The sequence below is a fragment of the Dama dama genome, chromosome X (genome assembly GCF_033118175.1).
Source record: "Dama dama isolate Ldn47 chromosome X, ASM3311817v1, whole genome shotgun sequence".
NCBI classification, from domain to species: domain Eukaryota; kingdom Metazoa; phylum Chordata; class Mammalia; order Artiodactyla; family Cervidae; genus Dama; species Dama dama.
In genome coordinates, this window is record NC_083714.1 from 116,299,507 (window position 1) to 116,316,245 (window position 16,739).

Consider the following 16,739-nt stretch of genomic DNA (forward strand, 5'->3'; position numbering starts at 1 on the left):
CAAAAGACAGGCATGGGACTTCCCTGGTTAAGAATCCGCCTGACAATGCAGGACACAGGTTTGATCCCTGATCCAGGAAGATCTCCACATGCCGCAGGGCCAGCTAAGCCCATGACTTACTGAGCCCACACTTTGCAACAACAGAAAGCCCATGTGCAACAATGAAGACCCAACAATGGTCACAAACATTCAGCACAACCAAAAATAAATTAATTAATTTTTAAAAAGACAGGGATGATCAACAGTTAACTAAAATGATGTAGTGCGTTGGCTCCAATTTGAAGTCTTAACTGGACTTGGGACCTCTTGTTTCCTTGGCTGGTGTGGTTCTTGACAGTTGTCTGGTCCTTGGTTACCTTCTGGCAGACCAAGGCAGAGTCTGTGCAATAACTGATACTCCCTGCTGCATTTGAATCAATGCAACAGGACATATAAAAGTTAGTATTAAGGAAATACACACCTAGGCAGAGTGGCTTCCTAATTTTGGCAGGGGAAATATTGCCTCCCTTGAATGGTCAACAGTTAAGGAAGTTAACCTGGTTGCTTCCCTTTCTAGGCCCTTCAATGGCTATTGCTGTTGTCTTTTTTAGCCCTTGTTTATTTAAACTTTTGGTTAAGTTTGTGTCTTTTAAAGGTGTTAACAGTTTGAAGTGAGGCTCATGATGGCTCAAGGAATTCAGCTCATTCCAATGGCAAGTGGCCCAGGTCCCTATAGGTCCTTGGAACAGTCACCGAGGGACTTCTTTACCTCCAGTATAGGCTAGGGTCTGTGGCCCCTGTCCAGCAGGAAGAAGTTTCAGAAGAAGAGACCTTCAGCCCCTTACTCCTTAAGAATAAGGATGTTGAGTCTCTTGCGGGAATGAGACTGGCTGGGATCTGAGACCCTTGCTGCAGTGCTGCAAAGCTTGCCCCTGGAGACACCTTGCCTCCAGCAACAAAATGCAAAGAAACTATATGGGACTGAAAATAGCTGTGTGCATGTACAGTTGGGGCAAATGCTGGACAAAAGATACAGAGAGACCAAAAAAGCCAACTGCCACTTCTGAAGAGCCTGCAGAAAAAGCAGGGTACTGCGCATGCCCTCTGCACAGAACACCACCTAAGGGGTGACGCCTCCAGCTAGACCTCTGAATAGACCTCCACTCTCACCCCATATAAGGAACAAGCTAGCCCCACCTCAGGGAGCAAGTAAACAAGAGAACCTGTTGTTTGTTCTCACTCTCCCCTGCTGCAGTAGCGGCCCCAATAAAGCCTTGCCTGAAAAAACTAAATGAAGGAAGGAAGGAATAAGTAAACACATAAAAACAAAAAAGTAGAGTAAAACTCATTGGTGATGGTAAATATATATTCAAATTAGACTCTGTAGTATGATAATGGTGGTGCATAAATCATTTACTACTCTAGCTTAAAAGTTAAATGTAATACAAATTACTATAACTACAATAGCCTGTTATTACTTAAGTAATATAAAAAATATGTACACTGTAATATGAACAATCAAAAAATGTGATGGGAAGGAGAAGTAAAAGTGATAAGCTTAGAAATTCAGTTGAGGGACTTCCCTGGTCCAGTAAAGAATCCATCTTCCAATGAATGGGATGTGGGTTTGATCCTTGGTTGAGGAACTAAGATCCTACATGCCACAAGGCAACTAAAGGCATGCACAGCAATGAAAGAAAGAGCCCACATGATGCATGAATTATATATATGATTTCTTTATATATAAAGAAATTCAGTTCAAGTTGTTATCAGTGTAAAATAAGGTGTTGTAATTTTAAACTATTTGATATGAGCCTTGGAAACAATGATGGACATTATTATACCATTATACATCCCTCCAAATTCCACTTTTGGTCATTTCTGACAATCCTCGAGTTTTTACATTCTAACATGGTGCCGTTTTTATTGGGTTAGCCATAAAGTTCGTTCAGGTTTTTCTGTAAAATGTTATGGAAAAATCTAAACAATCTTTTTTTTTTTTTTTTGCCAACACAGTATCTTGTGCTCTGACTCTGTTTCACCATGCTTCTGTGACTTTTTTTACATCACCTGATCATCTGCTTCACTCTGGTAACTTGATGGAGGGCAGACAGTCCATTATGATGCCCTCATCACTGAATGTCCCACAGGCCACAACCCCACCAAGTCAGTGTGAGATCAATTCTAAGAGGAAGTTCATAGCAAAACACATTTACATTGAGGAGCTAGAAAAATTTCAAATAAACCTAACTCTACGTCTTCAGGAACTGGGGTGGGTGGTGGGGGGAGAAAGTTACATCCAAATTGAACAGAATAAGAAAGATGTCAATAATATTAGAGTAGAAATAAATGGAATAGAGAACAGGAAAACAATACAAAAGATTAGCCCAACTAACAGCAGTTTCCTTGAAAAGATAAACAAAATTGACATGCCATTGGCTAGACTAGCTAGGGGAAAAGGGAGGATTCAAACTAATAAAGTTATAAACGAAAAGGGAGACATTACAACAGAAATACAAAGAATCACTACAAGCTATTGTGAATAACTATATGCCAACAAACAGGAGAACCTAGAAGAAATGGAAACATTCTTGGAAAAATACAATCTACCATGACTGAACCAGGAAGAAAAGAAAATCTAAACAGACAAACTACTAGTCAGGAGACGGAGTCAGTAAATACACATCTGCTAAAAAAGACAAACCCAGGACCAGATGGCTTCAGAGTTGAATCTTACTAGACTTTTTAAAGATTAATGCCACTAGGGACTTTCCTGGTGGTCCAGTGGCTAAGCCTCTGTGCTCCCCATGCAAGGAGCCTGGGTTTGATCCTTCTCAGGGAACTAGATCCCACATGCTGCAAGAAAGATCAAAGATCCCATGTGCCACAACTAAGACCTGGCGCAGCCAAATAAATAAATAAAAATTTTAAAATATCAAAAAAATTAATGCCACTACTTGCCCAAAAAGTAAAGAGGAGCAAACACTCTCAAATACATGTAAATCCATGGCTGATTCATATCAATGTATGACAAAACCCACTGGAAAAAAAAAATAATAAAAAAAAAATAAATAAAAAAATAAAAAATAAAAAAAAAAAAGTCATTTTCTGAGGCCAACCTTACCCTGCTACCTAAAAGCCAGAAAAGGACACTATCACAAAAGAATATTATAGGCCAATATACCTGATAAACATAGATGTAAAATTCTCAATAAAATACTAGCAGACTGAACTCAGCAGCACATTAAAAAGACCATTCACCATGATCAAGTGGGATTTATCCCTGGGAGTCAAGGATGGTTCAACACATACAAATTAATCAATGTGATACATCACATTCGTAGAATCAAAAATAAAAATCATGATCAACTTGATAGATGCAGAGAAAACACTGCACAAAATTCAATATCTGTTCATGATTTTAAAAAACTTAACAAATTAGATATTGAAGGAATTTACCTCAGCATGATAACAACATATAACACTGTCGCAATGTTGACAAGCAACAGTGAAAATCATCCTAAATGGTGAGACACTGAAAGCTTTCCTAAAAGATTTGAAATAAGCAAGGGTGCCCATTCTCAACACTTCTATTCAACATAGCATGGAAGTTTTAGCTAGTGCAATCTGGCAAGGAAAGGAAATAAAATGCATCAGAATTTCAAAGGAAAAAGTAAAATTGTCTCTATGTGCAGACGACATGATTTTATATCTAGAAAAGTCCTAAAGATTCTACCAAAAAAACAGTTCAATCTAATCAACAAATTCAGTAAAGTTGCAGGATTCAAAATTAACATGCAAAATTCAGTAGTGTTTCTACACCCAAACAAACAATTATCTGAAAATGAAGTACAGAAAATGATCTCATTTACAATAGCATCAAAAACAATAAAATACTTAATGGAAAAGTACAACCTAGTAGGCAAAAGATCTATACACTGTAAACTGTACCACATTGATGAACAAAATCAAAGAAAACATAAATAAATGAAAAGATATCCCATGTTCATAGATTTGAAAAAATATACTTAAATTTTTCATACTGCTTTCACTTTTCACCCAAAGCCATCCACAGACTTAATGGAATCCATACCAAGAAGAGTCCAATGGCTTTTTTTATTAACAGAAGTAGAATCAACAATCCTAAAATTTAGATGGGCCCAATGTGTGTGTATAATCATAAGGGATTTGATTTAGGTCATACCTGAATGGTCTAGTGGTTTTCCCCACTTTCTTCAATTTAAGTCTGAATTTGGCAATAAGGAGTTCATGATATGAACTACAGTCAGCTCCTGGTCTTGTTTTTGCTGATTGTACAGAGCTTCTCCATCTTTGGCTGCAAAGAATATAATCAATCTGATTTTGGTGTTGGCCATCTGGTGATGTTCATATGTAGAATCTTCTCTTGTGTTGTTGGAACAGGGTGTTTGCTATGACCAGTATGTTCTCCTGGCAAAACTCTATTAGCCTTTGCCCTGCTTCATTCCATACTCCCAAGGATAAATTTGCCTGTTACTCCAGGTGTTTCTTGACTTTCTGCTTTTGCATTCCAGTCTCCTATAATGAAAGGGACATCTTTTTTGGGTGTTCATTCTAAAAGGTCTTGTAGGTCTTCATAAAACCACTGAACTTCAGCTTCTTCAGCATTACTGGTTGGGGAATAGACTAGGAGTACCGTGATATTGAATGGTTTGCCTTGGAAACAAACAGAGATCATCCAAGTACTGCATTTTGGACTCTTTTGTTGACTATGATGGCTACTCCATTTTTTCTAAGGGATTCCTGCCCACAGTAGCAGATATAATGGTCACCTGAGTTAAATTCACCCATTCCAGTCCATTTTAGTTCGCTGATTCCTAGAATGTCAACGTTCACTCTTGCCATCTCCTGTTTGACCACTTCCAATTTGCCTTGATTCATGGACCTAACATTCCGGGTTCCTATGGAATATTGCTCTTTACAGCATCGGACCCTGCTTCTATCACCAGTCACATCCACAACTGGGTGTTGTTTTTGCTTTGGCTACATCCCTTCATTCTTTCTGGAGTTATTTCTCCAATGATATCCAGTAGCATGCTGGGCACCTACTGACCTGGGGAGATCATCTTTCAGTGTCCTATATTTTTGCCTTTTCATACTGTTCATGGGGTTCTCAAGGCAAGAATACTGAAGTGGTCTGCCACTAGATCTGATAGACATAGTGACTGAATGAACTACAGATGGAGGTTTGTGACACTGTACAGGAGACAGGGATCAAGACCATTCCCAAGAAAAAGAAATGCAAAAAAGCAAGAGGGCAGTATGAGGACGCCTTACAAATAGCTGTGAAAAGAAGAGAAGTGAAAAGCAAAGGAGAAAAGGAAAGATATACCCATTTGAATGCAGAATGCCAAAGAATAGCAAGGAGAGATAAGAAAGCCTTCCTCAGCGATCAATGCCAAGAAATAGAGGAAAACAATAGAATGGGAAAGACTAGAGATCTCTTCAAGAAAATTAGAGATACCAAGGGAACATTTCATACAAAGATGGGCTCAATAAAGGACAGAAATGGTATGGACCTAACAGAAGTAGAAGATATTAAGAAAAGGTGGCAAGAATACACAGACGAACTGTACAAAAAAGATCTTCACAACTCAGATAATCACGATGGTGTGATCACTCACCTAGAACCAGACATCCTGGAATGTGAAGTCAAGTGGGCCTTAGGAAGCATCACTATGGACAAAGCTAGTGGAGGTGATGGAATTGCAGTTGAGCTATTTCAAATCCTGAAAGATGATGCTGTGAAAGTGCTGCACTCAATATATCAGTAAATGTGGAAAACACAGCAGTGCCCACGGGACTGGAAAAGGTCAGTTTTCATTCCAATCCCAATGAAGGGCAATGCCCAACAATATTTAAACTACTGCACAATTGCAGTCATCTCACACGCTGGTAAGGTAATGCTGAAAATTCTCCAAGCCAGGCTTCAACAATACATGAATCGTTAACTTCCAGATGTTCAAGCTGGTTTTAGAAAAGGCAGAGGAACCAGAGATCAAATTACCAACATCCGCTGGATCATCGAAAAAGCAAGAGAGTTCCAGAAAAACACCTATTTCTGCTTTATTGACTGTGCCAAAGCCTTTGACTGGGTGCATCACAATAAACTGTGGAAAATTCTGAAAGAGATGGCAATGCCAGACCACCTGACCTGGCTCTTGAGAAATCTGTGTGCAGGTCAGGAAGCAACAGTTAGAACTGGACATGGAACAACAGACTGGTTCCAAATAGGGAAAGGAGTACGTCAAGGCTGTATATTGTCACCCTGCTCATTTAACTTAATGCAGAGTATATCATGAGAAATGCTGGGCTGGAAGAAGTACAAGCTGGAATCAAGATTGCCAGGAGAAATATCAATAGCCTCAGATATGCACATGACACCACCCTTATGGCAGAAAGTGAAGAAGAACTAAAGAGCTTCTTGGTGAAAGTGAAAGAGGAGAGTTGGGTTAAAGCTCAACATTCAGAAAACTAAGATCATGGCATCCGGTCCCATCACTTCATGGCAAATAGATGGGGAAACAGAGGCTGAGTTTATTTTGGGGGACTCCAAAATCACTGCAGATGGAGATTGCAGCCATGATATTAAAAGACGCTTACTCCTTGGAAGGAAAGTTATGACCAACCTAGACAGCATATTAAAAAGAAGAGACATTACTTTGTCAACAAAGGTCTGTCTAGTCAAGGCTATGGTTTTTCTAGTAGTTATGAATGCATGTGAGAGTTGGACCATAAAGAATGCTGAGCTCCGAAGAATTGATGCTTTTGAACTGTGGTGTTGGAGAAGACTCTTGAGAGTCCCTTGGACTGCATGGAGATCCAACCAGTCCATCGTAAGGGAGATCAGTCCTGGGTGTTCATTGGAAGGACTGATGTTGAGGCTGAAACTCCAATACCTTGGCCACCTGATACAAAGAACTGACTCATTTGAAAAGACCCTGATGCTGGGAAAGATTGAGGGCAGGAGGAGAAGGGGATGGCAGGCGATGAGATGGTTGGATGGCATCACCAACTCAATGGACATAAGTTTGGGTAAACTCTGGGAGTTGGTGATGGACAGGGAAGCTTGGCGTGCTGTGGTTCATGGGGTCACAAAAAGTCGGACACAGCTGAGTGACTGAACTGAACTGAATGTGCGTGTGCTGAGCCGCCTAGTCTTGTCCGACTCTGCGACCCCATGCACTGTTAGCCTGCCAGGCTCCTCTGTACATGGGAATTTTTAGGTAAGAATACTGGAGTGGGTAGCCATTCCCTTCTCCAGGGGATCTTTCAGACCCAGGGATTGAACCCAGGTCTCCTGCATTGCAGGTGGATTCCTTACTGTCTGAGCCACCCGGGAAGCCCAGATGGGCCCAAAGAAGACCCTGAATGCTCAAAGCAATCCTGAAAAAGAACAATGCAGGAGGCATCACACTTCCTGAATTCAAGCTGTATTCTAAAACTAGTCTTCACAATAGTATGGTACTGGCATAAAAATAGATAAGTAAACCAGTGGAACAGAAGTCAAGAATGCAGAAATAACCCAAATGCATACAGTCAGGTTATATTTAGCAAGGGAGGCAACAATACTCAATGGAGAAAAGACAGTCTCTTAAATACACGGTGCTGGGAAAATTGGATACTTACATGTAAAAGAATGAAATTAGACCCCCACATTTTATGCCACTCACAGAGATTAACTGGAAAGAGATTAAAGACTAATGTAAATCCAGAAACCATAAAATTACTAGGACTAAGCATAGGAAAAAAGCTCCTTAATATGGGTATTGGCAATGATTTCTTTGTATATGACACCTAAAGCACAAGCAAACAAAATTTAAAAATAAATGGGATTGTATCAAATTATAAAGCTTCTGCATAGCAATAGAAGCTATCAATAAAATGAAAAGACTATGTATCGAATGGGAAATCATACCTGCAAACCAAACATCTGATAAGGGGTTCATATCCAAAATATGTAAAGAATGTGTACAACTCAAAAAACCGAAACAATCCAACTAAAAATGGGCAAAGGACCAGATTACTTTTTTATCCCAAAGAAGATATATGAATGGTTGACAGGAAGGATTTCAACATCATTAGGCAAATGCAAACCAAAACTATGAGGTAATACCTCATACCTGTTAGAATGGTTAGCATCAAAAAGACGAGATAACAAAAGCCGATATGGATGTGGAAGAAAGGGAACCCTTGTGCACTGATGGTGATATTATGTACTAATACAGCCAGTATGGAAAACAGTATGGACATTCCTCAAAAAATTAACTACTGCACGATCCAGCAATTCCACTTCTGGAAATACATCAAAAGGTAGCGAAAACACTCTGTTGAAGAGCTATATGCCCCCACCCCACCCCTTATGTTCATAGCAGCCTTATTTACAATGGCCAAGACATGGCAACAGCCTAAATATCCACCTACAGATGAAAGAATAACAAAGACATGATATATATGTATATACAATGGGATATTATTTAGCCAGAAAGGGGAGGAAATCCTGCCACTGGAGACAACATGGATAGATCTTGAGGGCATTGTACTAAGTGAATTCAGTCAGAGAAAGCACAACTACTTTATGATCTTACTTACATATGGAATGAAAACAACTCAGAGAGAGAGCTTAGATTTGTGTTTACCAGAGGTGAGACATGCAGGAAGAGGGAACTGGATGAAGATGGTCAAAAAGTACAAACTTCCAGTTTTAAGATTAATAAGTACTAGCGATAAATAGTCATCAATGTGACTATAATTAATACTACTGTATGGTATACATAGGGGCTTCCCTGGTGATTTAGCGGTAAAGAATCTGCCTGCAATGCAGGAGACGCAGGTTCAATCCCTGGGTGAGGAAGATCTCCTGGAGAAGGGAATGGCAACCCACTGCAGTATTATTGCCTGGGAAATCCCAGGGACAGAGGAGCCTGGTGGGCTACAGTTCAATGTCACAAAAGAGTTGGGCATGACTTAGCAACTAAACAATAACAGAGGTATATGTGAAAGTTGTTAAGAGCAAATCCTAAGTGTTCTTATCATGAGGAAAAGTATTTTTTTTTCCTTCTTTCCCCCATATCCATATGAAATGATGGATATTACCTCAGTGCAATCTATATAAGTCAAATCATTATGTTACACATCTTAACCTGATACAGTGTTACATGTCAATTAGTACCTCAGTAAAGCTTGAAGAAAAAGCATATAGCACATGCACATTTGAAGGACATCCTTGCTCCTTCAAGCATTTTGGTAACAAATCCTTGCCCTAGAGGACATAATATAATATGGGGCATCCTTATTTATATATAGTATAAGCACCTAACAGTTAGGGTCCTTAAATTTTTATTATAATGCAACTGCCTGACATTAAGCGTTTGATCGCCCGAGGCATCCACTTCAAAGACAGCTCTCCTGAATAAACACAGTGCCAGCTACAGGACTATGTAGTCACGGTGCCCCACCCCTGAGTTTTCTTTGGTTTAGAGATCTCTGATCAACTTACATAAGTGATCATCTGACTGCTAGTTTTTCCCTTCCTGAGTTTTAATTCCCACCCTTGTTTTAAATTTATCAACGAAGAGTGAACCTGTGAGACCCTGGGCACTCCATCCTAGACTCCAATAAAGGCATAACCCCATGTCCACTATCTCTCTACTGCAACCTCACTGAGTGGCCCCAGGTATAACATGTATTCTATAGGATTCCTGTGTAATCATTCTTTTTTTTTGGCTCTAAGTTCCCTGATGGTTGTTGCCTAGGTGCATCATGTAATCATAATAAAAACCACAAGGCTGAAAGAGGAAAACAAATATCGTATATTAATGCATATATATGGGATCTAAAAAAATGGTACTGATGAACCTATCTGCAGGGCAGCAATGGGGACACAGATGTAGAGAACAGACTTGTGGACACAGGGCAGGAAGGAGAGGGTGGGCTGAGTTGAGAGAGTAGCATTGAAACATATATATTACCATATGTAAAACAGATAGCCAGTGGGAATTCACGGAATGATGCAGGGAGCTCAACCCAGTGCTCTGTGATGACGGTGGGATGGGATGGGAGGTGGGAGGGAGGTTTAAGAGGGAGAGGACAGATGTATACATGTTGATGGATGGCAGAAACCAACACAACATTGTAGAGCAACTATCCTCCAATTAAAAAAAAAACAAAACAAAACCTACAAGGGCGAGTCCAATCACAGCACTGGTTCTGAAAGGGGAGATGTCTATAGGGGCTCACCTCAGGCCCAGGTGAGTGCCCCCAGACATTTATAGCCAAGAGCATTGCTGTTCATAGGCCGAGACCAGCACACAGTTGGCCTAGCTGGCAGGAGAGCATGGTTGCCTCTATAGTTAATCAAGGGGGACACTCTTCAGCTGCACCTGCCTTACTAGCTGACCAGCCCACATGGGTAACACCCTCTGGGAACAGAGCACCGCTGGCTGGAGGGCTGCCATGCTGCTATGCGCTTTTGCATATTGCCTCTGTCCTGTGTTGTCTGCAGTATCCAGGCCAAGATGTCACTGCGGCCATAACAACTCAATGATCTCCCCAGAGCAGCATGATCAAGGCCATATGGTCTAATGAGACAATTAGACCACTAATTAAAAAGGCCTTAATTGACTATTAATGTACACGAGGGCCTTCCAAGTCTCCTGCTGTGCAAAACTGGCATGCTCCAAGGCCTCTGTCGTTTCCACCACCGTAGTGACCCAAATGACTCTCCCTGAATCTCCAACCCTCAATAGGTCTCATTCGACCCTAAGTCCAGAGAATTCTTTTTACATGGTGCTCCCCTAACTACAGGGCAGCACTGCTACTACAGCATTCTGGGAAGGGAGTTCCTGAAACCATCCACCAGGCACTGAGCAGGAGAGCGCTGACATGCCTACCAGAGATGTCCCAATACATCAGACTCATGGCCCCCTGTCACCGTTACCCCAGAAAGGCCTCCCTCAAACAAACTGCCCTCAACAGAAAGGCTTCTCCACTCCCTTTCTAATAAACCTCTGATCTAGCTGTGCCCTGTATGGGAATACAAGGCAAAACCTCTACTGGGAGTTATGAAAACATGGGGCTCCTGACCACTTAACCTCTGGACAGCCGCTCTCTAAACTCCAGACTCTGAAACTAATGTTCTCCCAACCACAGCCCCCTTCTGCCATCCCTGCTCTGGTCTCAGCTCTCTAGCCCCAAACCAGTCCCTGCTTCCCCACTGCCCCCTTCCCTAACCTCCAGGACTGGCTACCACTTAAGCTCCCACCCTGTGAAATCAGCAGCTCTCCTGGGCTTGTCCCACCTCCCGGGGACAAATACCCCTCCAGCACTCTGGTGGTTCATTAGAGCAATGAAAATGCACAGTCCTTTTTGGCCCTGCTAGATGGTGATGCTAGTGGTAAAGAACCCGCCTGCCAATGCAGGAGACATAAGAGACACAGGTTCGATCCCCGGGTTGGGAAGATCCCCTGGAGGAGGGCATGGCGATCCACTCCAGTATTCTGGACTGGAGAATCCCATGGACAGAGGAGCCTGGTGGGCTACAGTCCATGGGGTTGCACAGAGTCAGACATGAGTGAAGTGACTTAGCACAGCACAGCACAGATCCAAGTCACTATCATGCTAGACAATCCCTCTGAAACCCCAAAAGAAAAGCCCTTCTACCTGACCCAGGAGACAGATGGGCTCCATGTTAGACATTTACAACTGGCCTCCTGTTTGCATTTCATGGGGCACAAAGAGGTGGTCCTCAGGCTGGATACTGAACAACTGTTATCATTTCCTGATACAGGAGATACAGGTGGGCTCCAGTTAAGGCATTTGCAATCAGCCTCCTGTCTGCCCTCTGAAATGGAAGTAACAACAGAAACAGGGTAAACAGCCAGTGTTTGTCTCTTGTAAACACCTTAAGGTAACAGTCATGGCACAGACAAAGAGGGGCAAAACTCTATGAGTAAAGGATTAAGGGGTCTCCACTCCTGTTATCTTTTGGGACAGCAGAGATACTACATATGCACAGAAAGGATTCTTGTGGGTCAAAGATCAGGGGATGCCAGGCCATAATGAGTCTTGCTCCTCCCAGAAGCCTTAACTTCAAGATCCATCTTGGCTGAGGGGTGTGTGCACACCCAGGGGAGGGTTCTAGGATAGGTCTGGTGAGGAAAAAGAAACTAGATAATTGGCTAAAGGTAAACAAAGACCCAGAAGAACTGGCCTACATAAATGACTTAACTGCCTCTTTACTGCCCTCCTCCTCACTTGGTAGAATGCCCACACTGAGAAATGGAGTATTCCTGCCATTATAAGTAAACAAAGATGTCACAGTCACTAGTGATTTCAGTCTTTCAAATGTGGATCCTAAGGGCAGTCAGAAACGAGAACAATACCTGCAATCCTGCAGCCATCTGGCTGCAGCCATTCCCTATGGTGAGCACAGAGGAACTTAGGATGTAGAAAAAAACGTAGGTTACTGGCCTCAGATAGGTGAGATGCATATGAAAGGAATGATTTCAGTGAGTCCACACTTTTGCATCTTTCAATACACAGAAAAGCACTGAATTCCTTAACTTATGAAATCTGTTTTCTTTAATTCACAAAAATACTTCTGATGTTCAGACTACCTGCCCTTTGTTGCAAACTTCTGTAAAAGCTGACTTCCCCCCACCCCCATGCCCAGCCTCCTCAGAGCAGTCTCATGATTATGTGAGATGCTGTCTCTCAGGCTTGCAGTCCTAAAAATTCACACCAAGTAAAACACAACTCTTAACTTGAAGGTTGTGACTATTTTTTTAGGTCAACAACACCCTTTCTCTGCGGATATGCATCTTTGTCTTCTATCTTAACTAAACAAACCCATCTCTGTGTGCTCTCCCGCTTGCTGTTGTGCTATGTCTCTAATAATAAACTTTATACCTGCATTTACAGTTTCTGCCTCTGTGGTAAATGCATTTTTCACTGGGGGCAAAGACCCAGGGAAAAATAGCTTCTAGCCTCTAGCCCTTGCTGGTCTGGTGGCTAGGATTCCTGGTTCTCATCCAGGTTACCTAGGTTTAATTCCTGGGCAGGGAATTAAGATCTTGCTTCATGCTGCCACTCAGGGCTGCCTTGCTGAGATCATACCTACAGGGCATTGCCGGGAAAACAATCAGAGCTGCACAAACTCATTTGGTTGTCACTATTATGATCCTTCACCTCAAACAGATTTCTCTGGTGGTGGCCCCAATGACACCATGCCACATGGAATAAACCCAAGTTCTTGGTCTTCCTGGTGAAACTCTCCCATGGACACGAGGGACACTTCCTCTCTTGGTCAATATACTAAACATCTCACATTATCAACTTAAACAGGGTGCCCTGTCATTAAAGATATGCTTAAGACCCAAGTCATAAGTCACTATCTCCCTTGTTAATAGCCCCATTTAGCAGGTACTTCAGCCAGCCAACAAAGGAAGGCATGTCACCATAGATGATCAAAACCTTAGTGTTCAGGCTCCCTAATAAGGCTTCAATTCCTATTATAGAACTGACTGAGGATGTATAGTTGGCCCAACAAATGACCTTTGTGTTCATTGATCTACTAACATGTTCCACTCGATCTCATCTTTGATGAGTCCCAGGCTCTCTTTGCTTTTGCTTTTTAAGGAGCTCATTATACATTTATGCAGTTCTCAATGGAATATTTAAATAGCCCTGCAATCACATGTATCCTCTGCCACCAGGATTTAAATACCTTATAGTTGGAAAGGTGTCATTTTGGGCATTATATTGATGACATTATGCTCAGGGGTCCCTCTGAAAGCAGTACAAGTAGACTTGCACATCCTCACACACCACCTAGACCTCAAGAGCTAAGGCTTAGCCTTGTCTGTCACATTTCTGGTCGTCAACTAGTCCTATAGGGCAGAGGTCCCCAAGCTTGGGATCTAATGCCTGATGATATGAGGTGGAGCTGATGTAGTAATAATAGAAATAAAGAGCACAATAAATGCAATGCAATTGAATCATCCCAAAACTAACCCTGCACCCCTGGTCTATGAAAAAATTTTCTTCCCTAAAACTGGTCCTTGGTGCCAAAAAGGTTGGGGACATCTGCTTAAAGGCTGAAAAATTTCCCCAACAGTCAACCATCAAATGCGTTGTTTAGTTGCTCAGTTGTTTTCATCTCTTTGTGATCCCATGGACTGTAGGACTGTAGCCTGCCAGGCTCCTCTGTTCATGGGATTTTCCAGGCAAGAATACTGGAGTGGGTTGCCATTTCCTTCCCCAGGGGATCTCCTCAACCTAGGGATCAAACCCAGGTCTCCTGCATTGCAGGCAGATACTTGACCACTGAGCCACCTGGGAAGCACCAAACATCAATTATTCACCATGAAACCATCCAGTACACTCAGACAAGCACAACCCATATTAGGCCTTTTCCTGTTCTGGAGGCAACACATCCCTCACGTCTCACTGTTTCTTTGCCCTGTTACACATGCAATCACATACAAGTTAGCTGCCTTCCACTGGGGCTAAGGCCAACAAATATGCTTTGGAAGGTGCCCGGGAGGCATTCCAGCAAGTTTTCCCTTTATTCCCCACTGGCTCCATATACCCTATCAAGTCGTTGGTAACAGGAGACTATGCCTCCTGGAGTCTCTGGACCAAACAGGAAGGGAGTCTACCTGGTTTCTTTTGGGGTTTTGGACTAAGCACCTACCCAAGCAGCAGGCCTGTATACTCCATTTGAGCACCAGCTTTTGGCATCCTCTTGGACTCTTTGAGGAACTGAGTTCATAAGCAGCCCCCATCTGTTACTACTCCAAACATAAGTTCCTACAATGCCTGGGGTTAGAGATGCCTCTCAAGAGAAAAGCTCAGCACGCACCCATGATGCCTCTTTGATGACATGGAAATGTTACCTTCAGGGCTAAACTTGATGTCAAAGGCCTTTCCAAAGGACAAGAGGATGTGGCTTCCCCCACGCTCAGCCCCTGGCCGGAGAGTAGCGCCCCTTCTGCCGCTTCCTCCTCCTGTGGCCACTTGGGGTTCCACACTTGTAGCCCTGGGTTCCACAGCAACAGATTTTATTATCTTGGGCTCCAAAATCACTGCGGATGGTGACTACAGCCATGAAATTAAAAGACACTTGCTCCTTGGAAAAGTTATGACCAATCTAGACAGAGTATTCAAAATCTCACTTTGCCAACAAAGGTTCGTCTAGTCAAAGCTATGGTTTTTCCAGTAGTCATGTATGGATGTGAGCCAGAAATTATGGACCTTCTTTATGGACCATAAAGAAGGCTCAATGCCAAAGAATGCTTTGATGCTTTTGAACTGTGGTGTTGGAAAAGACTCTTGAGAGTCCCTTGGACAGCAAGGAGATCAAACCAGTCAATCCTAAAGGAAATCAACCATGAATATCATGGGAAAGACTGATGCCGAAGCTGAAGCTCCAATACTTTGGCCACCTGATGCAAAGAGCCAACTCACTGGAAAACACCCTGATTCTGGAAAAGACTCAGAGCTAGAGGAGAAGGCGGCAGCAAAGGATGAGATCATTGCATGGCATCATCAACTCAATGGACAGTTTAAGCAAAGTCCGGGAGATAGTGAAGACAGGGAAGCTTGGTGTGCTGCAGTCCATGGTGTCACAAAGAGCTGGACATGACTTACCAACTTAACAACAATGACTGGGACCCACTGTCTGAAATGGAAAGGGAGGTAGTGGTCTTCATCCCATGCAACTCGCTGGATGGCCGTGGCATTTGCCCAGCTTTGGGGAACTTTCCAAGTCAAGGAGGACATCTTGGCTCAGCCCAACTGGCAGAAACCAGACCTTAAGAAGGCCACAAAAAAGGGGTGCTTCACAGAGCCACGTTTTCACGAACTCCTGGGCTGTAGCTAAGGGCCTTGCAGTTTGGTCCAGCCAAGAGCTAAGGGACAATTTTTTCAGATGCAGCAAGGCCATCTGGCATTCCCAGATACAGAAGGAACTAGGAGAATCCCCACCCCTATCACTGGTGTTCACGTTTCCACTCACATGAACCGCTCTACACTATTTTCAACAATATTGCGGTAAGACCCCTCACTCAGTCCTCCACCCTCTGCCCCACAGATGCCTAGGGTAATGACCCTTCACCCCAGCTTGTACGATGGGCAATGCAACCTCAGGACATTGTGGAATCCATACCTTAGCAACCTGGGCTCAAGCAAGGGGACCCCTCTCCCACCACTACTCAGCAGCAACCAAGGTGGTAACAGATGAGCATGCTCTCTGCTCTCAAACAATGGGGCCCATCCGGATGGGGACACACTCCACAGGTGTGACCGACCATACTCCCGCTCTGCTGGGGCTTCCTGATACCACATCACCATCACCGACACTTGCACAGGTAAGTGTAAGTCACTTACTTGGTGAACTGCATCCAGAATTCCTCCTCAAAACAGGTCCTCTCTTTCCTTACTTCATTTACTCTTGTTCCCTTCAGATCACCAGACATTGCTGCCTCTCACCAGGGCGCCCACTTCACCTCTCAGGAGATTCAACGGTGGGCTCTTCAACCCAACATTCCTACAAACTTCTATCTAGGTGATTGCCCCAAGGTGGCTGGCCTCATTGAGATAACAATGACTAAATTAATTGAGTTATGAAATTATTTTCAAAGAAGTGGTTCTCAAAATGGATGGAACGCTTGCCCCCAGACCCACATGTTGCTTAATTCTCACCCCTTGAGCCTTTATAC